Source organism: Mus caroli, chromosome 4 (assembly GCF_900094665.2).
Source record: "Mus caroli chromosome 4, CAROLI_EIJ_v1.1, whole genome shotgun sequence".
In the NCBI taxonomy this organism is placed as follows: domain Eukaryota; kingdom Metazoa; phylum Chordata; class Mammalia; order Rodentia; family Muridae; genus Mus; species Mus caroli.
In genome coordinates this window covers 6,824,074-6,843,662 of record NC_034573.1, presented here as the reverse complement: position 1 = coordinate 6,843,662, position 19,589 = coordinate 6,824,074, and the positions used below count along the sequence as shown (strand labels likewise).

The window sequence follows — 19,589 nt, the reverse complement described above, 5'->3', positions numbered from 1 at the left end:
ATGGATCCCCGGGTATGGCAGTCTCTAGATGGTCCATTCTTTCGTCTCAGCTCCAAACTTTGTCTCTATAACTCCTTCCATGGGTGTTTTGTTCCCAATTCTAAGAAGGGGCAAACTGTCCACATTTTGGTCTTCGTTCTTCTTGAGTTTCATACCCAAGATACAAGATACAATCATTTTCACCTTTATATTCAAGATAGAGATACGTTGAGCAATAGTGTGGCTCTCGTGTGGGCAGAGAGCCTCTGGGCAGGTTAGCAGGAAGTGAGTCTTATAGATATATTTTCAATTTGGAAACTTTGTTAAATAATCTTCATTTAAGTTTAGTTTGGGTTCTTGATCACAGTAAACTTAAAAATCTTTTATTTTTTGCATGGCTAGGACCAACTTCAGCGCTCTGTGTGCTAGTGATTGCTCTGCCACTGAGCTACATTCCCTCTCTCTTCTTCCTCTTCTTCTTTTCTTCTTTTAAGTTTTATTTTACTTGAAATTGAGTGTGTGTGTGTGGTGTGTGTGTGTGTGTGTGTGTGTGTGTGTGTAGGTCTGTGCATGTGAGTGCAGGTGCCAACAGAAGCCAGAAGGGACCATCAGATCCCTTGCAACTAGAGTTACAGGTGGTTGTGAGCTGTTTGTTGTGGGAGCTGGAACCACGTTCTCGTTCTACGCAAGAGATATCTTTCCAGCCTCCAGCACTCTTCAATCTGAGAAAATTCTTCTCCCCTTAATCTAAAAAAACACACACCACGATACCCTTTAAATTAGGGCCTGTATTAAAGGAACCAAGGAGCTTTGGCTTTTCTGTTCATTTCCCTGAGATACATCTGTCTTTGGTCTTCACATCCATAGGCAATTGATGCTTGAGACTTTCTGTTTAACATGTAATTAATAGTTTAGCATTTCCCCAGGGCCTTCCTTGGGACCCTTTCTATATCTGTTTTGCATTACAGATTCCCTTGCTAAATATTTCCAGATCATATAAATTTAGATAAGACAAGTTCCAGAACTTACAGTATTTGTTTAATTTTAACTTTTACAGTATTTATTATTGATGTGAAAACAGTAATTCAACAAGTATCTAAGGAATAGGTGACAACTATGTTCAAGGTTGGGTAGTTTAGAGTGCCATTCAGTGGGTAGTGACCATTGATATCCAACTGCTCCCTCTTAGATATGTTAGCAAATTTAAAATGTCTTTTAGATTGATTTCCCACACTGATAATTGTGTCCTCCCTTGACAATCCCTATGGGCAGCTATGAGGCCTGACTTATCTTTCTTTTACCGTTATTGGCAAGAATTAGTGTGTGGTGGAGGTGAACTGTGGTTCACATTCTCAGCATGGGCATTCAGAGAGTTGTGGCATGTTCAGAGGGAGCAGCTGTTTATCACAGACCAAGTCTGTGAGCCTGAGGATGGTATGAATCACCATATCAGGAGACATGATGTAAGCAGAAAAAGTATTTCCAGCGTAACCCAGGGTGTAATCAGGGTTCAGTTAGATGTCTTCAGTGAGGTGAGGTGGGTGGCTGTATTTTTTGTTTTTGGATCTTTTTTTCCAATGGGACTCACTCTGGAATATATGCCTCTTTGAGCTTAGGAGGGGACTATTTTTTTCTTTTATACACAGTTTCATTTTTATTTTTAAATGAAATCCACGAATCCACTTCTCCCTCTGTCATCCAACTTCTCCTGTGTTGCTTCCCTTATCGCTCTTCTCCCTGTCCTTTTCCATATGGTATATGTGTGTGTGTGTGTATATATATATATATGTATGTATATATATATATGTATATATGTATATACATATATATATGTTGCATGCATATGTAATATATATGCACATATATGCATATATGTATACACAAAGCTACTATGTCCAATTAATATTCCCTACATGCATATGGGTTTAAGGCTGTCCCTCGGTAATTTATGAGAGACCCTACCTCCAAAGGAGGCTGTCAACTGTCACTAATACTTCAACTACTAGGGCTTTGTGAGCACCCTAGCATCCATGCTGAGATGGTTGGAATCAATGAAATGGGCAAAATGACTGACACAACTTGTGGAGTGTTCCTAGTGTGGCCAGGGTCTGGTATAATCTGAAAGAACTGATCTAGAACTTCCTAAAGAGTCAACATTTCTATTAGATTTATTTTTTAAAAAGAATTTCTAGGAGACTGGTTAAAAAATTACTTAGGCAATTGATAAATGTTCCAAATACATATTGTGAGTTGTTGGACAACACTTGGTCTACCCTGAACAGTGAAGGAGCAAGAGGGAGGTATCTAAGTTTTGAGAGAGAAGAGACACAATGGGTGTGAAGGATGGAGCTGTGGGAAATGTTTAGAGTGGGATACTAGATTAGTGGCGGATGGGAAATATGTGCCATTCAAATGAGGGGGGGGGATTAGAAAATGATGAGAAGATGGCACTAGCTGGCACAGTGATAGAACATTGCAGGCAGTTTCTTTTCTACTCTCCTTTGTGACGTCACTGGGGGCTGATCAACATCATCACTTGCAAAGTGTCTGGGGTCTTCGGCTGGAGTCTGCTACTCTTGTCTGAATATGGCTAAAGGAGTGACTTGGCTTTTCTAGGCTCCAGTTCTTTAAATACTAAATAAGAGCAACAGAGTGGACAACTAGATATCCAACCAGGTAACTTGGTGACTTGGAAGTTCTTGTGTCTATGCTTCATGGATGGGAATAGGTAAGCAGATAGTGTTTGGCCTTTTCCCCTTTACCACAGTCACTATGTCAGCTCAGTTACATATATTTTATATAGAATTTCCATAGACAGTTTCTATTTGAAGGGCAGGTTCTATGTCTAAAAGGAAAGTTGGGCAAGCATTCAGTCTAGACTATTTCTGAGAGAATGTAGCTGGTATTCAAAGCCTTTGGATTTCTTAGGCTGAAGACAGCAAACTCATTTGCACCCATATTATCTGTCCTCTGAGGGTTGTTACTAAAATGCGATGATGAGATTTTGGACAATAATGGCCTGGAATATACTATCAAAGGCATGATAAGAAGGGAATATTTATTGATGTCTATTAAGTCTCTGGTCCCATTGTCAGTAATTTAGATAATTAAATATTTATGTCCTCCAGAAATCGGTTAAATGTTTATTATTATTGGTACTATTTGAAAAAAATGAGACTAGGATTTGGAGACAAGGCAGCCTTGCTTTAAATAATCATGGTTGGAAACAGAATGCCACGGTAAACTCATGCTTTAAGACCCTGTTGTTGAAGACTCCAAGCCCTTTGGTTATAGGATATGGAGAAATCAGGCTGGCACTGACAAGGAAGCAGCCTCCTTGCTCACTGGCTTTTACACCACAGGAAGGATGCTATGTAGCCTGCTAAGGAAGATGAGTTATCAATATTCTTACCCAGCTATGAACCCATGAGCTACAACAATGACTGATATGACAGGTGTGCCCATGTGTACTGTAATAATATATAATATACAATGTAAAATATATAATACAACATATAATATATGATGTATAATACATGATTATTATATAACATAATACGAAATGTATAACTATAATTGTAATTATAGTGGGTAATCAGTTGTTTTCTGATTACCCACTATAATAAACCTCCACAGAAGAAAACACATGCCCCACACTGTAAATCTAATGAAGAACCCATGGAAGGGGAGCTTACAGTTCCCAGAGGTGAACCGACTATAATTGTTTTGACAAATAGCCTCAGTATCAAACTGCTTTCTAAATACATATCTCTCTACTCATAGATTAGCACATCTCCCAGTCTTCATTAGAGAAGCATGTCATTAGTGGACAGCAGTTAATACAGAAAGTCACAAGTGGTCCAAGTGCAGAGGCTAAGTGTCCGTGGAGTGCTCTATCACCAATGAGACACAGATATCATCCCCTTCCCCAGATCGACTTGGGATCACTGAGGAATAAGGGGCAGAAAGATTGTAAAAGCCAGAATTTAGAAAGACTATGGTAAAGCAGCGTCTTCTGAACATGACAGGACAAGGTCACTCATGAACTCAAAGCAGCTGTAGATGTCTGCCCAGGACCCTCACAGGATCAAGCCATTCTGGAGAGGGGAAGGGCTCATGAGCTCCCATCCCTAGATGAGCAGCTGTTGACAATGGATGGCTGCTAGGGCCAGTTGTCTTTTAAATGTGTGCTCCCTGGCAGGCCAACCATGCTCTAGTAGATGACTCCACAACCATGTCTATAGGGGCAGCACAGATTACACTCAGTAGTTTTTACTTTTTCTTTTGAAGAACATAAAACTGGGAACAGGTGGATTTGGTAGGAGTTAGGAGAAAGAATGGGGAGGTGTATATGATAAAATTGCATTATATACATAATATGAAATTCTAAAAGAATTAATGAAATGTATTATACTAAAGTAAGATCAGGGCCAAGATTATAAATCAGCCAATTTCCAGGATTCATAGCCTTCATGGTCCTATTTTTGGCCTCTTCAGCCCTCCTATGTCCTATTGATGCCCTGGGCTCCTCCCAGTGGAGATAACTTTTTCCATTAGGAGTAGTGGGCAGGTAGGTTCCTGGCTGCACAAACAACTTTGTTGCTCACCTGGCCTACACATCTCTCTCCAGGTACAGTAGCATAGGATGGAGAAATGTCTGAAAGATTCAGTATGCATAGGTCACCAGGATTGCAGCATTCCTGTGTGCAGTGAGCCTCAGTAAGGACAGGGAAGTTGAGTTGTTTTGAGGAGATGGTGTAATTGTTATGTAATGCTGATTTTATTATATAGTTATAATACAGTGTTAAGATTCAGATTAAGGTATGGAGTAACCATATGCCCTTTAAATATTTTTTTAAAAGCCATATATTAGGAGTTACTTGGACTTTTCTCAAGAATTTTAAGTTTTCCCAGATTTTTGCTTCTTTGTTTCTAAATCTATCATCTGTCTGTCTTTCTGTCTGTCTGTCTATATCAACTTCCTTACTACATAGTTTAGGTTGTTTTCAAAGTCATTTAGTAGTCCAGGCTGGTCTGAAACTCTCTGTCCTCTGACCCAGCCACAGTTCCAGGAAGAGAGACATGTACAACTCTTCCAAGCTTTTAAAATATGTTTTTAAAAAATAGATTTGCTAATCTTGGTAGTGTTAGTAAATGCTAGCTAGTTGTCTAGGAACAAAATAAAACTGGCAACGTGCTTGTAACCTGCCCTGCCTTGTGTAAGCTTTGAAGCTTAGCCTGTCTCTCTGTGGTTGCTCTTTGTACAACATAACCTTGGTGATGAATTCCAGATGTTGCTCTGTGGAGTGCTTCAGGGCCTTACACATTATATATCTGAGCAAATAAATGTATTTCCCCCCTTGTGACTGAAAGGCTAAATGGCAGGTCAAGTGTACCTGTGCATGTGAAAGGGCATTTATATTTTGATCAGGTGAAATGCACCTGGGTGCCGTAAATATTGCAGATTGGTGTGATGTGATTGATCCAAAAGTCTAAGGGCTTGAAAGGCTAGCTTGGCTCTAGGACCTCTCTTTTTACTTTCCCACCCATCTTCCACTCTTTGAGATGTGGAGAAGAGAACCTTAAGTGCTGAGATTTGTTAAAAGGTCAGTGCAATACCTTTTGTGACTCTCCTGACTCCCCACCTTGGAGAGGGTGGACTTTCCATGATGCACTTTGGTCCCTGTGCTTGGTATGGATGTGGGACTTTCCCTAAGGTTTCACATTATTGAAAGAAGGGCGATAAGCTGGGGGATACTGCTGCTCTCTTTCACTTTCACACCTCCTTCAGGTTGGAGAACGCCTGAGAAGTGGTGGGCAGAGTGGCCACGGTAGCTTGCTTCCTGTGAACTCTTTGAAGTAGCATCTTCATCTGCCTTCAGTGTGGTAGGGAGCCTGGAGTTTTGGTACAAGCTCAATTCATAGAAAGCCTATGGCATATGTACACAGACACATACATGTTATGTAAACATAGCTTTATTAATAACAAGGCTGATACTTTAATCTCTATCAACAAGCCTCTGCGTGACATTCTCGCAAGTAGTTCAGAGCATAGAATCTATGCCATAGGTTCAAGTTTCCTCTCTACCTGGTTTCCCTGCCCTCTATGCACAAGAAGATATGCCCAATCTTATAAACAAGTGTTAAAATATATGTATAGTAAACATACATGTACCCACACATATTTCTTTCATCACAAGTTAAGGTGGTTAGTAGTAACAGTACCCACACATATTTCTTTCATCACAAGTTAAGGTGGTTAGTAGNCACATATTTCTTTCATCACAAGTTAAGGTGGTTAGTAGTAACAGTACCCACACATATTTCTTTCATCACAAGTTAAGGTGGTTAGTAGTAACAGTTGCTATCCTGCATTTCCTCCCCTTTTCTTTTTCTTTTTCTTTCTTTTTTTAAAGAAATACTGGTAACTCAATCGCTGGGCACAACTAGAATCCTAATTTTGTAAACCATATTAAATCTANATTCTCCAGTGGTGAATCCTGATGGATTAGCCATTGAAACCGGGAGACACTAGTAGCTACATCTTGTCCTTTAGCTATCCCCGTCCAAAAGTCTCCTCCCCTTTTCATTAATGTCACACCNTGACATTCTTCTATCGAAGTGAGAACTATTTTTTGGGGGGGGGGGGCGTTTCGAGACAGGGTTTCTCTGTATAGCCCTGGCTGTCCTGGAACTCTGTGTAGACCAGGCTGGCCTCGAACTCAGAAATCTGCCTGCCTCTGCCTCCTGAGTGCTGGGATTAAAGGCATGCGCCACCATGCCCGGCTTTTTGAGAACTATTTTAAATCCAGTTTTGCTGATGAAGAAGTCAAGTCAGAGAGTTTAACCCCTTGCCTGAGTTTACGCACAGAGTTAAGAGTTAAATGGCAGAGAAACAACTAACATCAGAATGAGTTTCAGTCACTGCGCTGTCTATTTTGGGACCTGTCTCTTTTGCTCAATATTTCATTAAAAGTGTCCTCAAGTAATTAAACATTTCATTAACTAGAATCTAACAGTTATGAAGAATGTCATCTCAGAGTTATGCAAGCGACTTTACCTCTTCTCTAAGCCCAGTTTTGGTTACACATTTTTTTTTTTTCCTGTACTACACAGCATAAAGGTGGACATGACTGAACTGGGCTCTATGTACAGGTCTGTTGATTTCCTCAGGTCCTGAGACAGGAACTGCTGAGGTGGCCTTGTCTGCCTGAGAAACAGATGAGGCTTCGGCTCTCTTACCGAGTTCTATCCTGCAGTCCCCTTGGTCAGTACTTAGGTAGACATGGACAAAGCGTGGGACACTCAGTCCTCCATCTGTACCACAGAGTATGCTGGTTAACCTGGATTTTGTTCTGTTTGCTTGCTAGCTTGACATTTTGATTTATAATAATCCTACTTTGGTAAAAGATGTTTGGTTTGTGTTCTTCAAAAATATTTTGAATTCTTGGCTCTTTAACATGAGGCCTAGGTCTGACAGCTTACCTGTCATGGGCTGTGAAGTTTATTATCCCACAGTTCTGTGGATGCTGAGGTCAGTGATCATGGTACCAGCATCTGGCAAGGGCCTTCTCGCTGCCTGACATATGAGAGAAAGTAACACATGATGGAAAGGTGTAAGGAAGGAGAGAGGTAAGGAAAGGGGGAAAGACAGGATGTGCCCTTTAATAGGGAATTCCATACTGTGTTGACTAATAGTCTCTCTGTGAAGGTAAAGCCCTCATAGCCCAATCACTTCTTACAGGTCCCACTTCTCAACATTTAAAATGGTGATTAAATTTCAATGTGAGCCTGGGCTAAGATAAACATTCCAAGCATAGCACATGGTAAATGCCAGCTCTTCTGTGCTGTGTCGTTGACAGGGCTGATCTCTTGGCCTTCACGTTTCTGTCACCCAAGTTTTGCTCTTCCACCTGCCTTCCACAGCAAGCCCTGAGACTGAACTTTGCAATGTTCAGTGCCACCAGTTCTCAAGGGTCAGCAAAATCTTACCAAATGGCATAGTCATGTTTGTCTAATCTGCTCAGAATGACAAACTTTACGCTTTCACCGTCCTGAGTGTTTTCCCTAAAAGCTAGATTTCCGTTTGTCATTGCATCACATGTATTTTCCAGTTCATTTATTTATTCAAAAATTTTAATATTTTGTTGAGTGAATAGCTTGAGGAGTGCTGTAAACACATGAGTGAGCTATTTCCATATGCTTAGTGGGGAAGGAAGATGTGTGGGAACTTTCACAGTATGATAAACATAACAGGAGACTGTCCTATATGTAGTGGTGGAGTAAGGGAGAGAGAATGTGCAAACAGGAAGATGGTGGGATATGCGGTGATGAGCTGATGGAGTGTGCAGAGTGGGAGGAATCATGAAGAACAACACGGGGAAAAGAACAGGGCGAACACGGGAGCTCTGGTCACCTGAACAGGGTTGGCTCAGTGTGTGTGTGTGTGTGTGTGTGTGTGTGTGTGTGTATGTGTGTGTGTTTGAATGTGTGTATTATATATGTGTGTATGTGTGTATGTATATGTGTGTGTATGTCTGTGTGTGTGTGTGAAATGAAAACTCTGTATTAACCCTATTTTGACCTCAGTGAGGCCATCATGACTTCTTATGCTTGTGTCTAACTAGCCCTTCTACCATACTGCAGTTTTTTTTTTTTTTTTTGAGAGCACTTCCATTTCTTTGAGTGCTGTGTGAACTAAGCAACAAGTGTAGAATTTGTTGCAGAGTGGATGGATGAAGAAGGAGGATCAGAATGCCAGGTAGCAGGGATAGTTACAGAGCTGTCACCCCAAATGCGTATCATACATGTACAACTAAGGCCTCTTTGGTATGATGCAGCTTTGTAAGCAAGCTACTCTTGTAGACTGTGACTGTGTGCCTTTTTGGCTGCTTCTTCACTTCCTCTCACTGGTCATCACCTGGGCTACCTGCTTCTGTCTGCAGAGGCAGAGTCATAAATAAAGTCCATTAGTTTCTGAGAGAGTCACTCCAGCCCTCAAGGGCAGAGGGCCTTTGACTGGGGTTTCAGCCCTCCTTTAATCTTCCTTCCTAGTGTCCACTGTGTTATGATAATAATGGCTTTTTCTCACTTAAGACAATGGATATTATTGCTCATATAGTGTAGTTCCTTTATGACATGATATGCATCACCATATATAATGAATATGCCCTGATACTGATATGATATTGTGGTGGTTTGTATATGCTTAGCCCAGTGAGTGGCACTATTAGGAGGTGTAGCCTTGTTGGAACAGGTGTGTCACCGTGGGGTGGGCTTTAATACTTTCATCCTACCTGTCTGGAAGGAATTCTCTTCAAAGCAGACTTCCGATGAAGAGGTAAACTCTCAGCTCTGCCTGCACCGTGCCTGCCTGGATACTGTCGTGCTCCCACTTTAATAATACTGGCCTGAACCTCCAAATCTCTAAGCTAGCCCCAACTAAACGTTGTTTTTATAAGAGTAGTCATGGTGTCTGTTCACAGCAGTAAAACCCTAAGTAAGACAGATATAACGAATATATTCACTATAAAATTATGTCTTTACCTCTGCAAATCTAGAGTTTTATTCCAGACTTACTCTCCTTGATTATTGGTGCCTAGCTCAGTGCTTACATGTTCAAACTGGTAATACAAGCAGGTGGAACAAACTCCAGTTAAGCCATTAAACACACTGTGGTAGCTGCTTGTTCACTGTACCCTTTATTCCTGTGTCCAGATTATGGGGATAAGATTTCCACCCTGTCACAGAAATACAAAGGGTTAGAATATCCTGGGCTCAGTGCTGAGGGCCTGTCATTTTTGCCATTACAAGTTATATTATCTTGCGGTTCTCCTCATGCACCCCCTCCAAGATCTTTAGGCTCAAGATTGTTGTGCTGTGGTCCCGCAGGGCCCAAGAGGGATGAAGCACCTTGGATACACCTCCTCTTTTTTAGTATGGGTGACATCAGTCCAACAGAAGACACCCATCCTTCCCAGCTGGTAACTACTGAGGTTTGTCCTCAGCTACACACACCAGCTCTTCTGTTGACTATCTTCTAATATATAATTAATGATGAACCAAAGCTGCCCACATTTTCAGTTTTTCTAAGCATGATCTCACCACCAGGCTATGATGCCTTACTGCTGAGGGGCTCCATGTAGCCATAGGGGAAGTCTCTTATCCACTAGTCTGATGTTCAATAATGTGATCAGATTAGAGAAAGTACCTGAATTCACGAAGTCATCCCACGGGATCCAGCCCTCAGGACTTGGTGTCATGTGTGTAAAACATACACACATTGATTCCAAAGATCAAAAGATCCCCTTGTATTCCTCTTTCTCAGTTTTCCAGTCCAGACTCCACATGCCATATGTCTCTCCTTCATCAGAGAACAGTATTCAGGAACACACCCTAGGCTTCTCCTTCCCAGGAAGAGAAGAAGGCTGGGTATGTCCATGCCATATCATCAGTCAGAGCTGCTGTAGGAAACTCTAGAGAAGGTTCCCAGGCATATGCAGGCAGTTGGATGTTCTCTAGGATGCTCTGAAGTAGAGAGGCCAGAGGTATGCAGAGGTTCTCACAGGGTCTGCTTCTGTCTGTCCAAGTGCTCTAGACATGTGTTTTCTCTGCAGCCCATCCTTCTCTGTTTACATGATGGAATATGACTCTCTGCTCTTTCAAACCACACATATGAATCCATCAACCCTTAAATGTTGGTTCCAAGTCGCTTGGACAGACAATGTGATTGGTTCAGTTTCAGAGGGTTATATTCATTCTTAGCCAATCAGCTGTGACTATATGTTGTAACACAAATACAGCCAGCTAGGGCTCTACTCCTGTTTTAGTTCATGGCAAATGGGCAGCAGCTGGCTTAGGCAGGGGTGGATAGTGATTTCTGCCAACATTTATCAGGTCTTTCTTGTGTGTGAGGCTTTGTAAAGGGCATGTAGATGAATGGCTTGCCAGCGTGCTCAGAAAGGACAAGACCATAGAATTTAAAGATGAGACCAATGCTTGGGGGTTAACCTGTGCAGAACCATTTCTCCCTAGTGCCTAGGTGAGAAACTGCTTTATGGAGCGTAGAAAGAAATGCTGAGATAAGTTTCTTTCACTCAGACATATAATAAAACAGCAACCTGGACATTTGGGTGAGTGGCAGTAGTTTTTTTTAAGCCAGATTTCAAAATGAATTTAGGCCTTGCTACCAGGTTCTCCCTGGGAACAGAGTCAACTCAACACTAGGTTGACTGCCAGGGTAAAGGAATGGGGGAGATTGCAGGGCTGAGAGGGAAGAAAGATCTGTATCAGACAGCCTGCTCTGTTATTTCTGCTGTGGTAAAGAGGAGCAGGACCATGGGGACATTGTATTGCCAGATCTCTTCTATTTTGAGATCAAGTACTGAAGGCAAACAAAAATAGGGAACAGAATAGTCCTTTATCAGACTTTGGCAGGAGGGCCTTTTGTCCTTGGGGAGGCTGTTTGCCTGGGAAATGCAGAGAGGACAGGTTGTTCTGCACGTTGTAGGTCTTGAAGATCCCTCTGTGCTGTAGGGTATCTAGTAGAAGACTACTCAGGCATGGGTTTAAGCCAGTAGAAAGTCTTCACTAGCCAGCTGGTGACCACACCCAGTGTTCTGAATTCCAGTGTTAGTCCAAGCCTTTCTTAGGTTGAGCTTTTAAGTACAAAACCCTTCTGGGTTGACACATTTCAGTTAGCAAGAACAGTGAGCCAGAAATAAAACTATAAAAAACAATGAGCAAGGCTAGCGCATCTAGAGAGTTTCTCAAAACTATGGGCTTTGATGGCTTATGTCTTTGTTTTGGTTTCAGCAGGTAGTGTTGCCTATGTGCAGGGTTCTATGGCCTGAAGGGTACTTCTATCATGGCATCAAGTGTGCTAAGGTACCCTCACTGGTTCTATCAGCAGGAGTCAAATCATAGGCACATCTGAGGGCAGGGGGCTATATAGTCTATTGAGCTTAAAAGAATGAAGGGTCCTATAGCAAGAGCTATAAAAGGACTAAGGACCCAGCCATGGCCATAAGTAGGATAATTAATTGAAGCAGTGGGTGCCAGGCAAGAATACAAAGATATGTTCAAATTGTTAGGTTTTAGATGTCTTTTTTTAAAAAAAAAGGTTATTTATAACCATGGTTAACTTAAAAATTATTCTGGACTGGTTGGCATAGGAGCAAGAAGTTGTTCTTAGTGATCTCCTTGACCTACCAAGAGGAGGCCTAATCTTCTCTGACCTGGAAGAACAACCTCTGATAAGTGGCTTTGTTCAACTGTTTGGAGTGTGACTCTTATGTGCTAAGAGGTAAGGAGTCAGATGATTGAAATGTGGTCAGCACCCTTGGTGGTGGTGGTGGTGGTGGTGGTGGGGGTTTGTTGCATTTTGGAGAAGGTGACACATGAACTGTTTTATTAAAATAGGAGAAAGTTGAAAGATCAGTCTAGCTTTATGTAGGCCTTAATAATTTCTGACACCTTCCAGAAATTAATTCTGGTTCAAAAAAGGGTTGTGGGCCAGCCTTGGCAAGCTTAGCTTTTGGACAAGAGGGACAGAGACTTAGCAGAGTAAGACAATTCTGCTCTGTGTTTGGAATGAATCATGACATACTCCAAGCACCTTGTTAGGTAGCAGGAAACAAGTCCCTGTGTTTCTTTCTGGGATGGACAAACAGCTCTGCAGTATACACTGAGACAGACGCAGGTGGGCTTTCTAGGGCTTTCTGAACGTATCATTATATATACATAAACAAATCAGCTGAGCAACAGACCTCCTCCAAGACAGCTGGCATGTGGTGAATCTGGGTGGTGTGAACCATCCTCAGACAAGCAGACAAGTGACTGGCGTTTTCTTTTTTCTTATTGGTTATTTTATTTACATTTGAAATGTGTCCCCTTTCCTGGTTTCCCCACTGCAATCCCCGATACCATCCCCTTCCCCTTTGCCTCTATGAGGGTGCTCCTCCACCTATCCACTTCCGCCTCACTCCTCTACCATCCCCCTTCGATGGGACATGGAGGCTCCACAGACCAAGGGCCTCTCCTCCTATGGATATGCCAGTTAAAGTAATCTTCTGCTACATATGTAGTTGGAGCCAGGGATCTCTCCATGTTTACTCTTTGGTTGGTGGTTTATTCCCTTGGAGCTCTGGGGAGGGGGTGTTGGGGGAGTCTGGTTAGTTGATATTGTTGTTCTTCCTATGGGGTTGCAATCCCCTTCAGTTCCTTCAGGCCTAGATTTTCCATTGGGGTCCCCGGGCTCAGTCTGATGATTGGCTTAGAGCATCCACATCTGTATTGGTTAGGTGCTGGCAGAGCCTCTCAGGGGGCAGGTATACCAGGCTCCTGTTAGCAAGCACTTCTTGGCATCAGCAATAGTGTCAGGGTTTGGTGTCTGTAGAGACGATGGCTCCCTAGGTGAGGCAGTGTCTGGATGGCCTTTCCTTCAGTCTCTGATCCATTTTTTTTAACCTGCATTTCCTTTAGACAAGAAAAATTCTGGGTTGCTGTTCAAAACACCTCAACTCTGAAGCAGCTGGTTCTACTAGGTTTTCTGACAAAACTGCTCTTGCTACAAATGGGCTAGGAAGCAGCACAGTGCAATGAAAAAAAAATTGAATGAACAAATGCCTGGTTTATCTTTCTAGCTTTCCTTTGGGCCATGATGCCTGACAAAAATGGAGCTGAAAGTGATGGCTGGGCTAAGATGAGGTCAGCAATATTTCACCTGATCAAGCTGAGACCTCAGGGGATAGAAAAGGCATTTTGTTCCAAGCTCAGCCATGGTGCTGCAACTAGTCAAGGCCCATGGCTCTGGGAGGCAGATCCTCAATTCTCCTCCCCCCTCCCCCTCCCCACCTCTCCCTTCTCTCCATCCTCCTTCCCCTTCTCCCCTTCCTCCCCCTCCACACATGATTCAATTTCATGGCATTTGCAATCTCAAGAGAAAGGAATATTCCAAATTCCAGACTCCCATTCTGAAGCAGGCTTTGTAAACCCAGGGATGGAGGCCAACAGCCTGACATCCTCTGCCCATCAGCAGCTGATTGCTGCTGCTCAGTACAGAACTATCTTGTTTTCAACTTCTAACCTCAGTATGTACAAAGATTCTTGACCTTGGGAGTGGAGACTGAGTTCCAAGAATTAAGAAATGAGTAAAAAGAAAAATGGCACAAGTGTTTTGAACCCATGGTTTATTTATTTATTTTTTGCTCTACAAAGGGCAGCAGGAGATTTGCATATGTAATTAGACAGGAAAGTACTGTCAGTCACTGCCTTGTGTGCTAACTTGCCTCTCCTGAGAAGCCTAGGAGCAGCAGGTATCTCAGGAAACATGGGAATCCCGTCTGTGTGCTAGTACAGCACCATCATTGTTTGTAATTCTCTCTTTTTTTTTTAATATTTTTTTTATTACGTATTTTCCTCAATTACATTTCCAATGCTATCCCAAAAGTCCCCCATACCCTCCCCCCCACTTCCCTACCCACCCATTCCCATTCTTTTGGCCCTGGCATTCCCCTATATTGGGGCATATAAAGTTTGCAAGTCCAATGGGCCTCTCTTTCCAGTGATGGCTGACTAGGCCATCTTTCCATACATATGCAGCTAGAGACAAGAGCTCCGGGGTACTGGTTAGTACATCATGTTGTTCCAACAATAGGGTTGCAGATCCCTTTAGCTCCTTGGGTACTTTCTCTAGCTTCTCCATTGGGAGCCCTGTGATACATCCAATAGCTGACTGTGATCATCCACTCCTGTGTTTGCTAGGCCCCAGCATCGTCTCACAAGAGACAGCTATATTTGGGTCCTTTCAGCAAAATCTTGCTAGTGTATGCAATGGTGTCAGCGTTTAGAAGCTGATTATGGGATGGATCCCTGGATACGGTAGTCTCTAAATGGTCCATCCTTTCATCACAGCTAGGAACTTTGTCTCTGTAACTCCTTCCCTGGGTGTTTTGTTCCCAATTCTAAGAAGGGGCACAGTGTCCACACTTTGGTCTTCATTCTTCTTGAGTTTCATGCGTTTAGCAAATTGTATCTTATATCTTGGGTATCCTAAGTTTTGGGCTAATATCCACTTATCAGTGAATACATATTGTGTGAGTTCTGTTGTGATTGTGTTACCTCACTCAAGATGATGCCCTCCAGGTCCATCCATTTGGCTAGGAATTTCATAAATTCATTCTTTTTAATAGCTGAGTAGTACTCCATTGTGTAAATGTACCATAATTTCTGTATCCATTCCTCTGTTGAGGGACATCTGGGTTCTTTCCAGTTTCTAGCTATTATAAATAGGGCTGCTATGAACATAGTGGAGCATGTGTCCTTTTTACCGGTTGGGACATCTTCTGGATATATGCCCAGGAGAGGTATTGCTGGATCCTCCGGTAGTACTATGTCCAATTTTCTGAGGAACCGCCAGACTGATTTCCAGAGTGGTTGTACAAGCTTGCAATCCCACCAACAATGGAGGAGTGTTCCTCTTTCTCCACATCCTCGCCAGCATCTGCTGTCACCTGAATTTTTGATCTTAGCCATTCTGACTGGTGTGAGGTGGAATCTCAGGGTTGTTTTGATTTGCATTTCCCTGATGATTAAGGATGTTGAACATTTTTTCAGGTGCTTCTCTGCCATTCGGTATTCCTCAGGTGAGAATTCTTTGTTCAGTTCTGAGCCCCATTTTTTAATGGGGTTATTTGACTTTCTGGAGTCCACCTTCTTGAGTTCTTTATATATATTGGATATTAGTCCCTTATCTGATTTAGGATAGGTGAAGATCCTTTCCCAATCTGTTGGTGGTTTTTTTGTCTTATTGATGGTGTCTTTTGCCTTGCAGAAGCTTTGCAGTTTCATGAGGTCCCACTTGTCAATTCTCGATCTTACAGCACAAGCCATTACTGTTCTATTCAAGAATTTTTCCCCTGTGCCCATATCTTCAAGGCTTTTCCCCACTTTCTCCTCTATAAGTTTCAGTGTCTCTGGTTTTATGTGAAGTTCCTTGATCCACTTAGACTTGACCTTAGTACAAGGAGATAGGAATGGATCGATTCGCATTCTTCTACATGTTAACAACCAGTTGTGCCAGCACCATTTGTTGAAAATGCTGTCTTTCTTCCACTGGATGTTTTTAGCTCCCTTGTCGAAGATCAAGTGACCATAGGTGTGTGGGTTCATTTCTGGGTCTTCAATTCTATTCCATTGGTCTATTTGTCTGTCATGTGGACGTTGTACATCGTGGTGCGCACTAGGCTCCGCACCACGATGTACAACGTCCACAAGCAGGGTCTTCAATTCTATTCCATTGGTCTATTTGTCTGTCACTATACCAGTACCATGCAGTTTTTATCACAATTGCTCTGTAGTAAAGCTTTAGGTCCGCTGTAGACCACTTCTATAGGTGGGATGTTGGGATGTTGAGTTGGGACTGAAGGAGGCTGAGCAACTGAAATTGAGTGCAGAATTTAGAGTGCTGATCTGGGAGATCTGGCAAGGGCATGCTAGCCAAGGTAGATTGGAGGCACCCAGCAGTTGAGCCAATAAAGCAAGAATTGAACAACTGTGTGTGTCTGTGTTTTTCATTCATGGATCCAATATTCTCTGGGTGGGGGCTGGTAGTGTGGTCTGTTTCTAGAGTTCCAATGAGGTAGCAAAATCTATAAGCAATACATGTAGATGGTTTCCTTGGTACCACAAGATTTTTTTTTTATAGGAGGACTTTTTTTAATATATAGGAGCACAGACGGGTACCTAAAGAGCATAGGAAACTCACCACTGAAACACATAGGTGTCTGCACCACCGAGAAGTCTCACCCCAGCATGCGCAATGACTTACAAAAATAAAGTCACTGAGCCTCAGTCAACTTTCTACCATGTATATACTCTAGCATCATCCAAGGGCACATGCAGCTTGGGGCATGACCAGGAAAGGGTGTGGCCTGAAGTCTTAGGTGAGTATCTGATGGATCTTCTCCCTCTGCCACCTAAAAGGGAAAATTAAGAGCCCTGGATCTGATGTCACTACATTGTTTTGCTTATTTTACTGTTGTGACTGCAAACTAGATGGCCATGTCTCATCCAGGGAAACAGTTCTATTGACCACAGGAGCTGTCTCTGGTTCGTATGTGCATTGCTTCTCTCATTGCTCTGACCAAACACCAAACAGAAACAACTTACAGGAGGAAAGATCTCTCTTGGCTCATAGTTTAGCAGGTGCACCTCATAGTCGTGGGAAAGGCATGATGCCTGGAGCAGCTTAGTGTGCAGTGGCAGGGCCTTACAGTGGAAGGTCACATCACCATAGTAGAAATTTAACAGATCTCTGGCTGGAAGCAAGGGTGAGTATAACCTTCAAAGGCTATCTCCAGTGGCTCACCTCTACCAGTCATGGCTCCTACCTACAACATCCACAATCCCTCATACACATGAGCCTGTGGTGGATATTTTAAAGTAGAATTGTCATAGAGAACCACCAAGTAGTATGTAAACCAAGGATCTTTGTGAGACAAGAGAATTGTAAGGGTATGTTTTTTCCCTGTGAAGAAGAACAAGCATGAGAACATTTTTTTCTCCACCAGTGGGACTCAATATCACTCTCATGGGTTATTGTAGCTTATCAATAGATAGTAACTACTATTTGATAGCAACAAGAATGGACAAAGCTCTATGAAAAATTTAGGTTCTTAGCTTAAATTTGTATCCAAATACTTGACTAAATCCTTTCAGAGGTCAGCCTCACATTCACACCTCACTATCCTGTGGAGTGGGATGCCTCTCAGCTTGAGCAAAAATGCAGACTGCTGCTTCCTCAGCTGGCCTATGGATGCAAATGATATGGTCTTTGAAGAGCAGTGAACAGGCAATATTATCATTTCAGGTATCCAAGAATAGACTGCTATAAGGAGCTTGCAAAAGTGAGGTAGAAACCCAGTATTGGAAAAAACCTGTTAAAAGTCACTGCTCTGACATCAACTGATTGACTTGAACAGAGAGGGCCATTTGTTTTTCAAATAAGGACACAAAGAAGTTAGAGGATCTAGACTCCACCAGAGGTGCACTGAATGGAAATTTCTAGAGGCTGAGGTCTTCTAAAGTAACATACCCCTTCTTACAATGGCAAATGACTCACTAGCTGCACTTTCCACAGCTTTTTCCCCCCAGTATAACATTTTAAAAATTGATTTTCTGGGACTTTCACATCATGCACCCCAATAACACTCACTTCCTAGACCTTCCATGTCCAGCCCCCACCTTTCTGACTCCCTACAAAAGACATAAAACTAAAAATAAGAATAAACCAGGCAAACCAACAAACCAATGAACCAACCAAGTCTACTTCGTTGGACCTTAAGTAGACCTGAGCTCTTCCCTTCCCAGACTCCTGCTAGAAGCCATCAATTGTGGAGACTACACTTCAGCATCCCCATCACACATTTGAAGAGTTCTTTTTGATGACTGCCTGTCTAGGCTGTTATTTTCTTTGGGTGTAGTAGGGATGTAGGAGTAGATGTAGGAGTTGTCACAGAAGCCTTCCATGCCTCTTCCTCTCAGCTGTGCATCTGTAGTCATAGATATCACAGCAAAAGCAGCTCCTTGCTTTTCATGGTCAGGGGTTAGCAGGAACACATATCATGGGTCTCCACAAAGTTTCTGGCAACAGCACAGACTACAAACACAGATAGTCCCCAGATGCAGTAGGACCACAGACCACACAAAGCTCTGGGAGGCAGCCTGGACCATGGACACCCACGTGGCCTTCAGCATCACAAGATTTCAGCTATAACCCTGTAGTTCAAGACCAAAATGAGGGACAAGAAAGGGAGATAGGGAATGCGAGCTGCTTTAAGAAACATCCTGTCTTATAAGAAGAAATGCTACAGGTAGAGGAGGAAATTATTATTTTTAAGTAGAAGGATAGCAGTAGAAAGCTAAATAATGAGAAGGAAACCTTACCTTTGTTAATATCACCATTTCCTTCCTTCTAGTTAGTGAATCAAACTCTGGCAGTAGAAGAGAACATAGTGTGGTAAGAAATACATTATTTTTGAGAATTGATGCTGTTTACCCCCTATCTTAGTCACTGTTCTATAAGAGACACCATAACCAAATCAACTCTTAGGACGAGTTAAAGTAGGCTTGCTTATAGTTTCAGAGGGTTAGCCTACTATCATCATGGCAGGGGCATGGTGGGAGCATGGCAGCACTCATGGCACTGAAGCAGTAGCTGAGAGCTACATCCTGATTCTTAGGCAGAGAGAGTAACCTGGGGCTCCTGTGGGCTTTTGAAACCTCAAAGCCCACCACCAGTGACACACTTCCTCCATTAAGCCACACCTCCTATTCTTTCTCAAATAGTGCCATTCTCTGATGACTAAGCATATATAGACCCATGTATTCAAGTATATAGGCTCATGGGGGGCCATTCTTGCTTAAATCACAACTCCATCTGTGACAATTAGATTTGCCAACTTGACATGACCTAGAAATTACCTGAGAAGAAAGTCTTTTTTTTTTCCAGTTTTTACATTTTTTATTAGATGTTTTCTTCATTTACATTTCAAATGCTATCCTGAAAGTCCCCTATACTGTTCCCCTACCCACTCACTCCCACTTTTTGG

General features: G+C 42.4%; 1 long non-coding RNA gene across 1 annotated transcript in view; it reads left to right on the top strand.

Annotated features, from left to right (window-relative positions):
• Nucleotides 1-2,543: 2,543 nt before the first annotated feature.
• Nucleotides 2,544-19,589, top strand: part of LOC110293678 — a 120,639-nt gene continuing 103,593 nt past the window's right edge. Inside the window, exon 1 of the long non-coding RNA XR_002377835.1 lies at nucleotides 2,544-2,707. This is a non-coding gene — a long non-coding RNA (uncharacterized LOC110293678). The remainder of the gene's footprint in view (nucleotides 2,708-19,589) is intronic.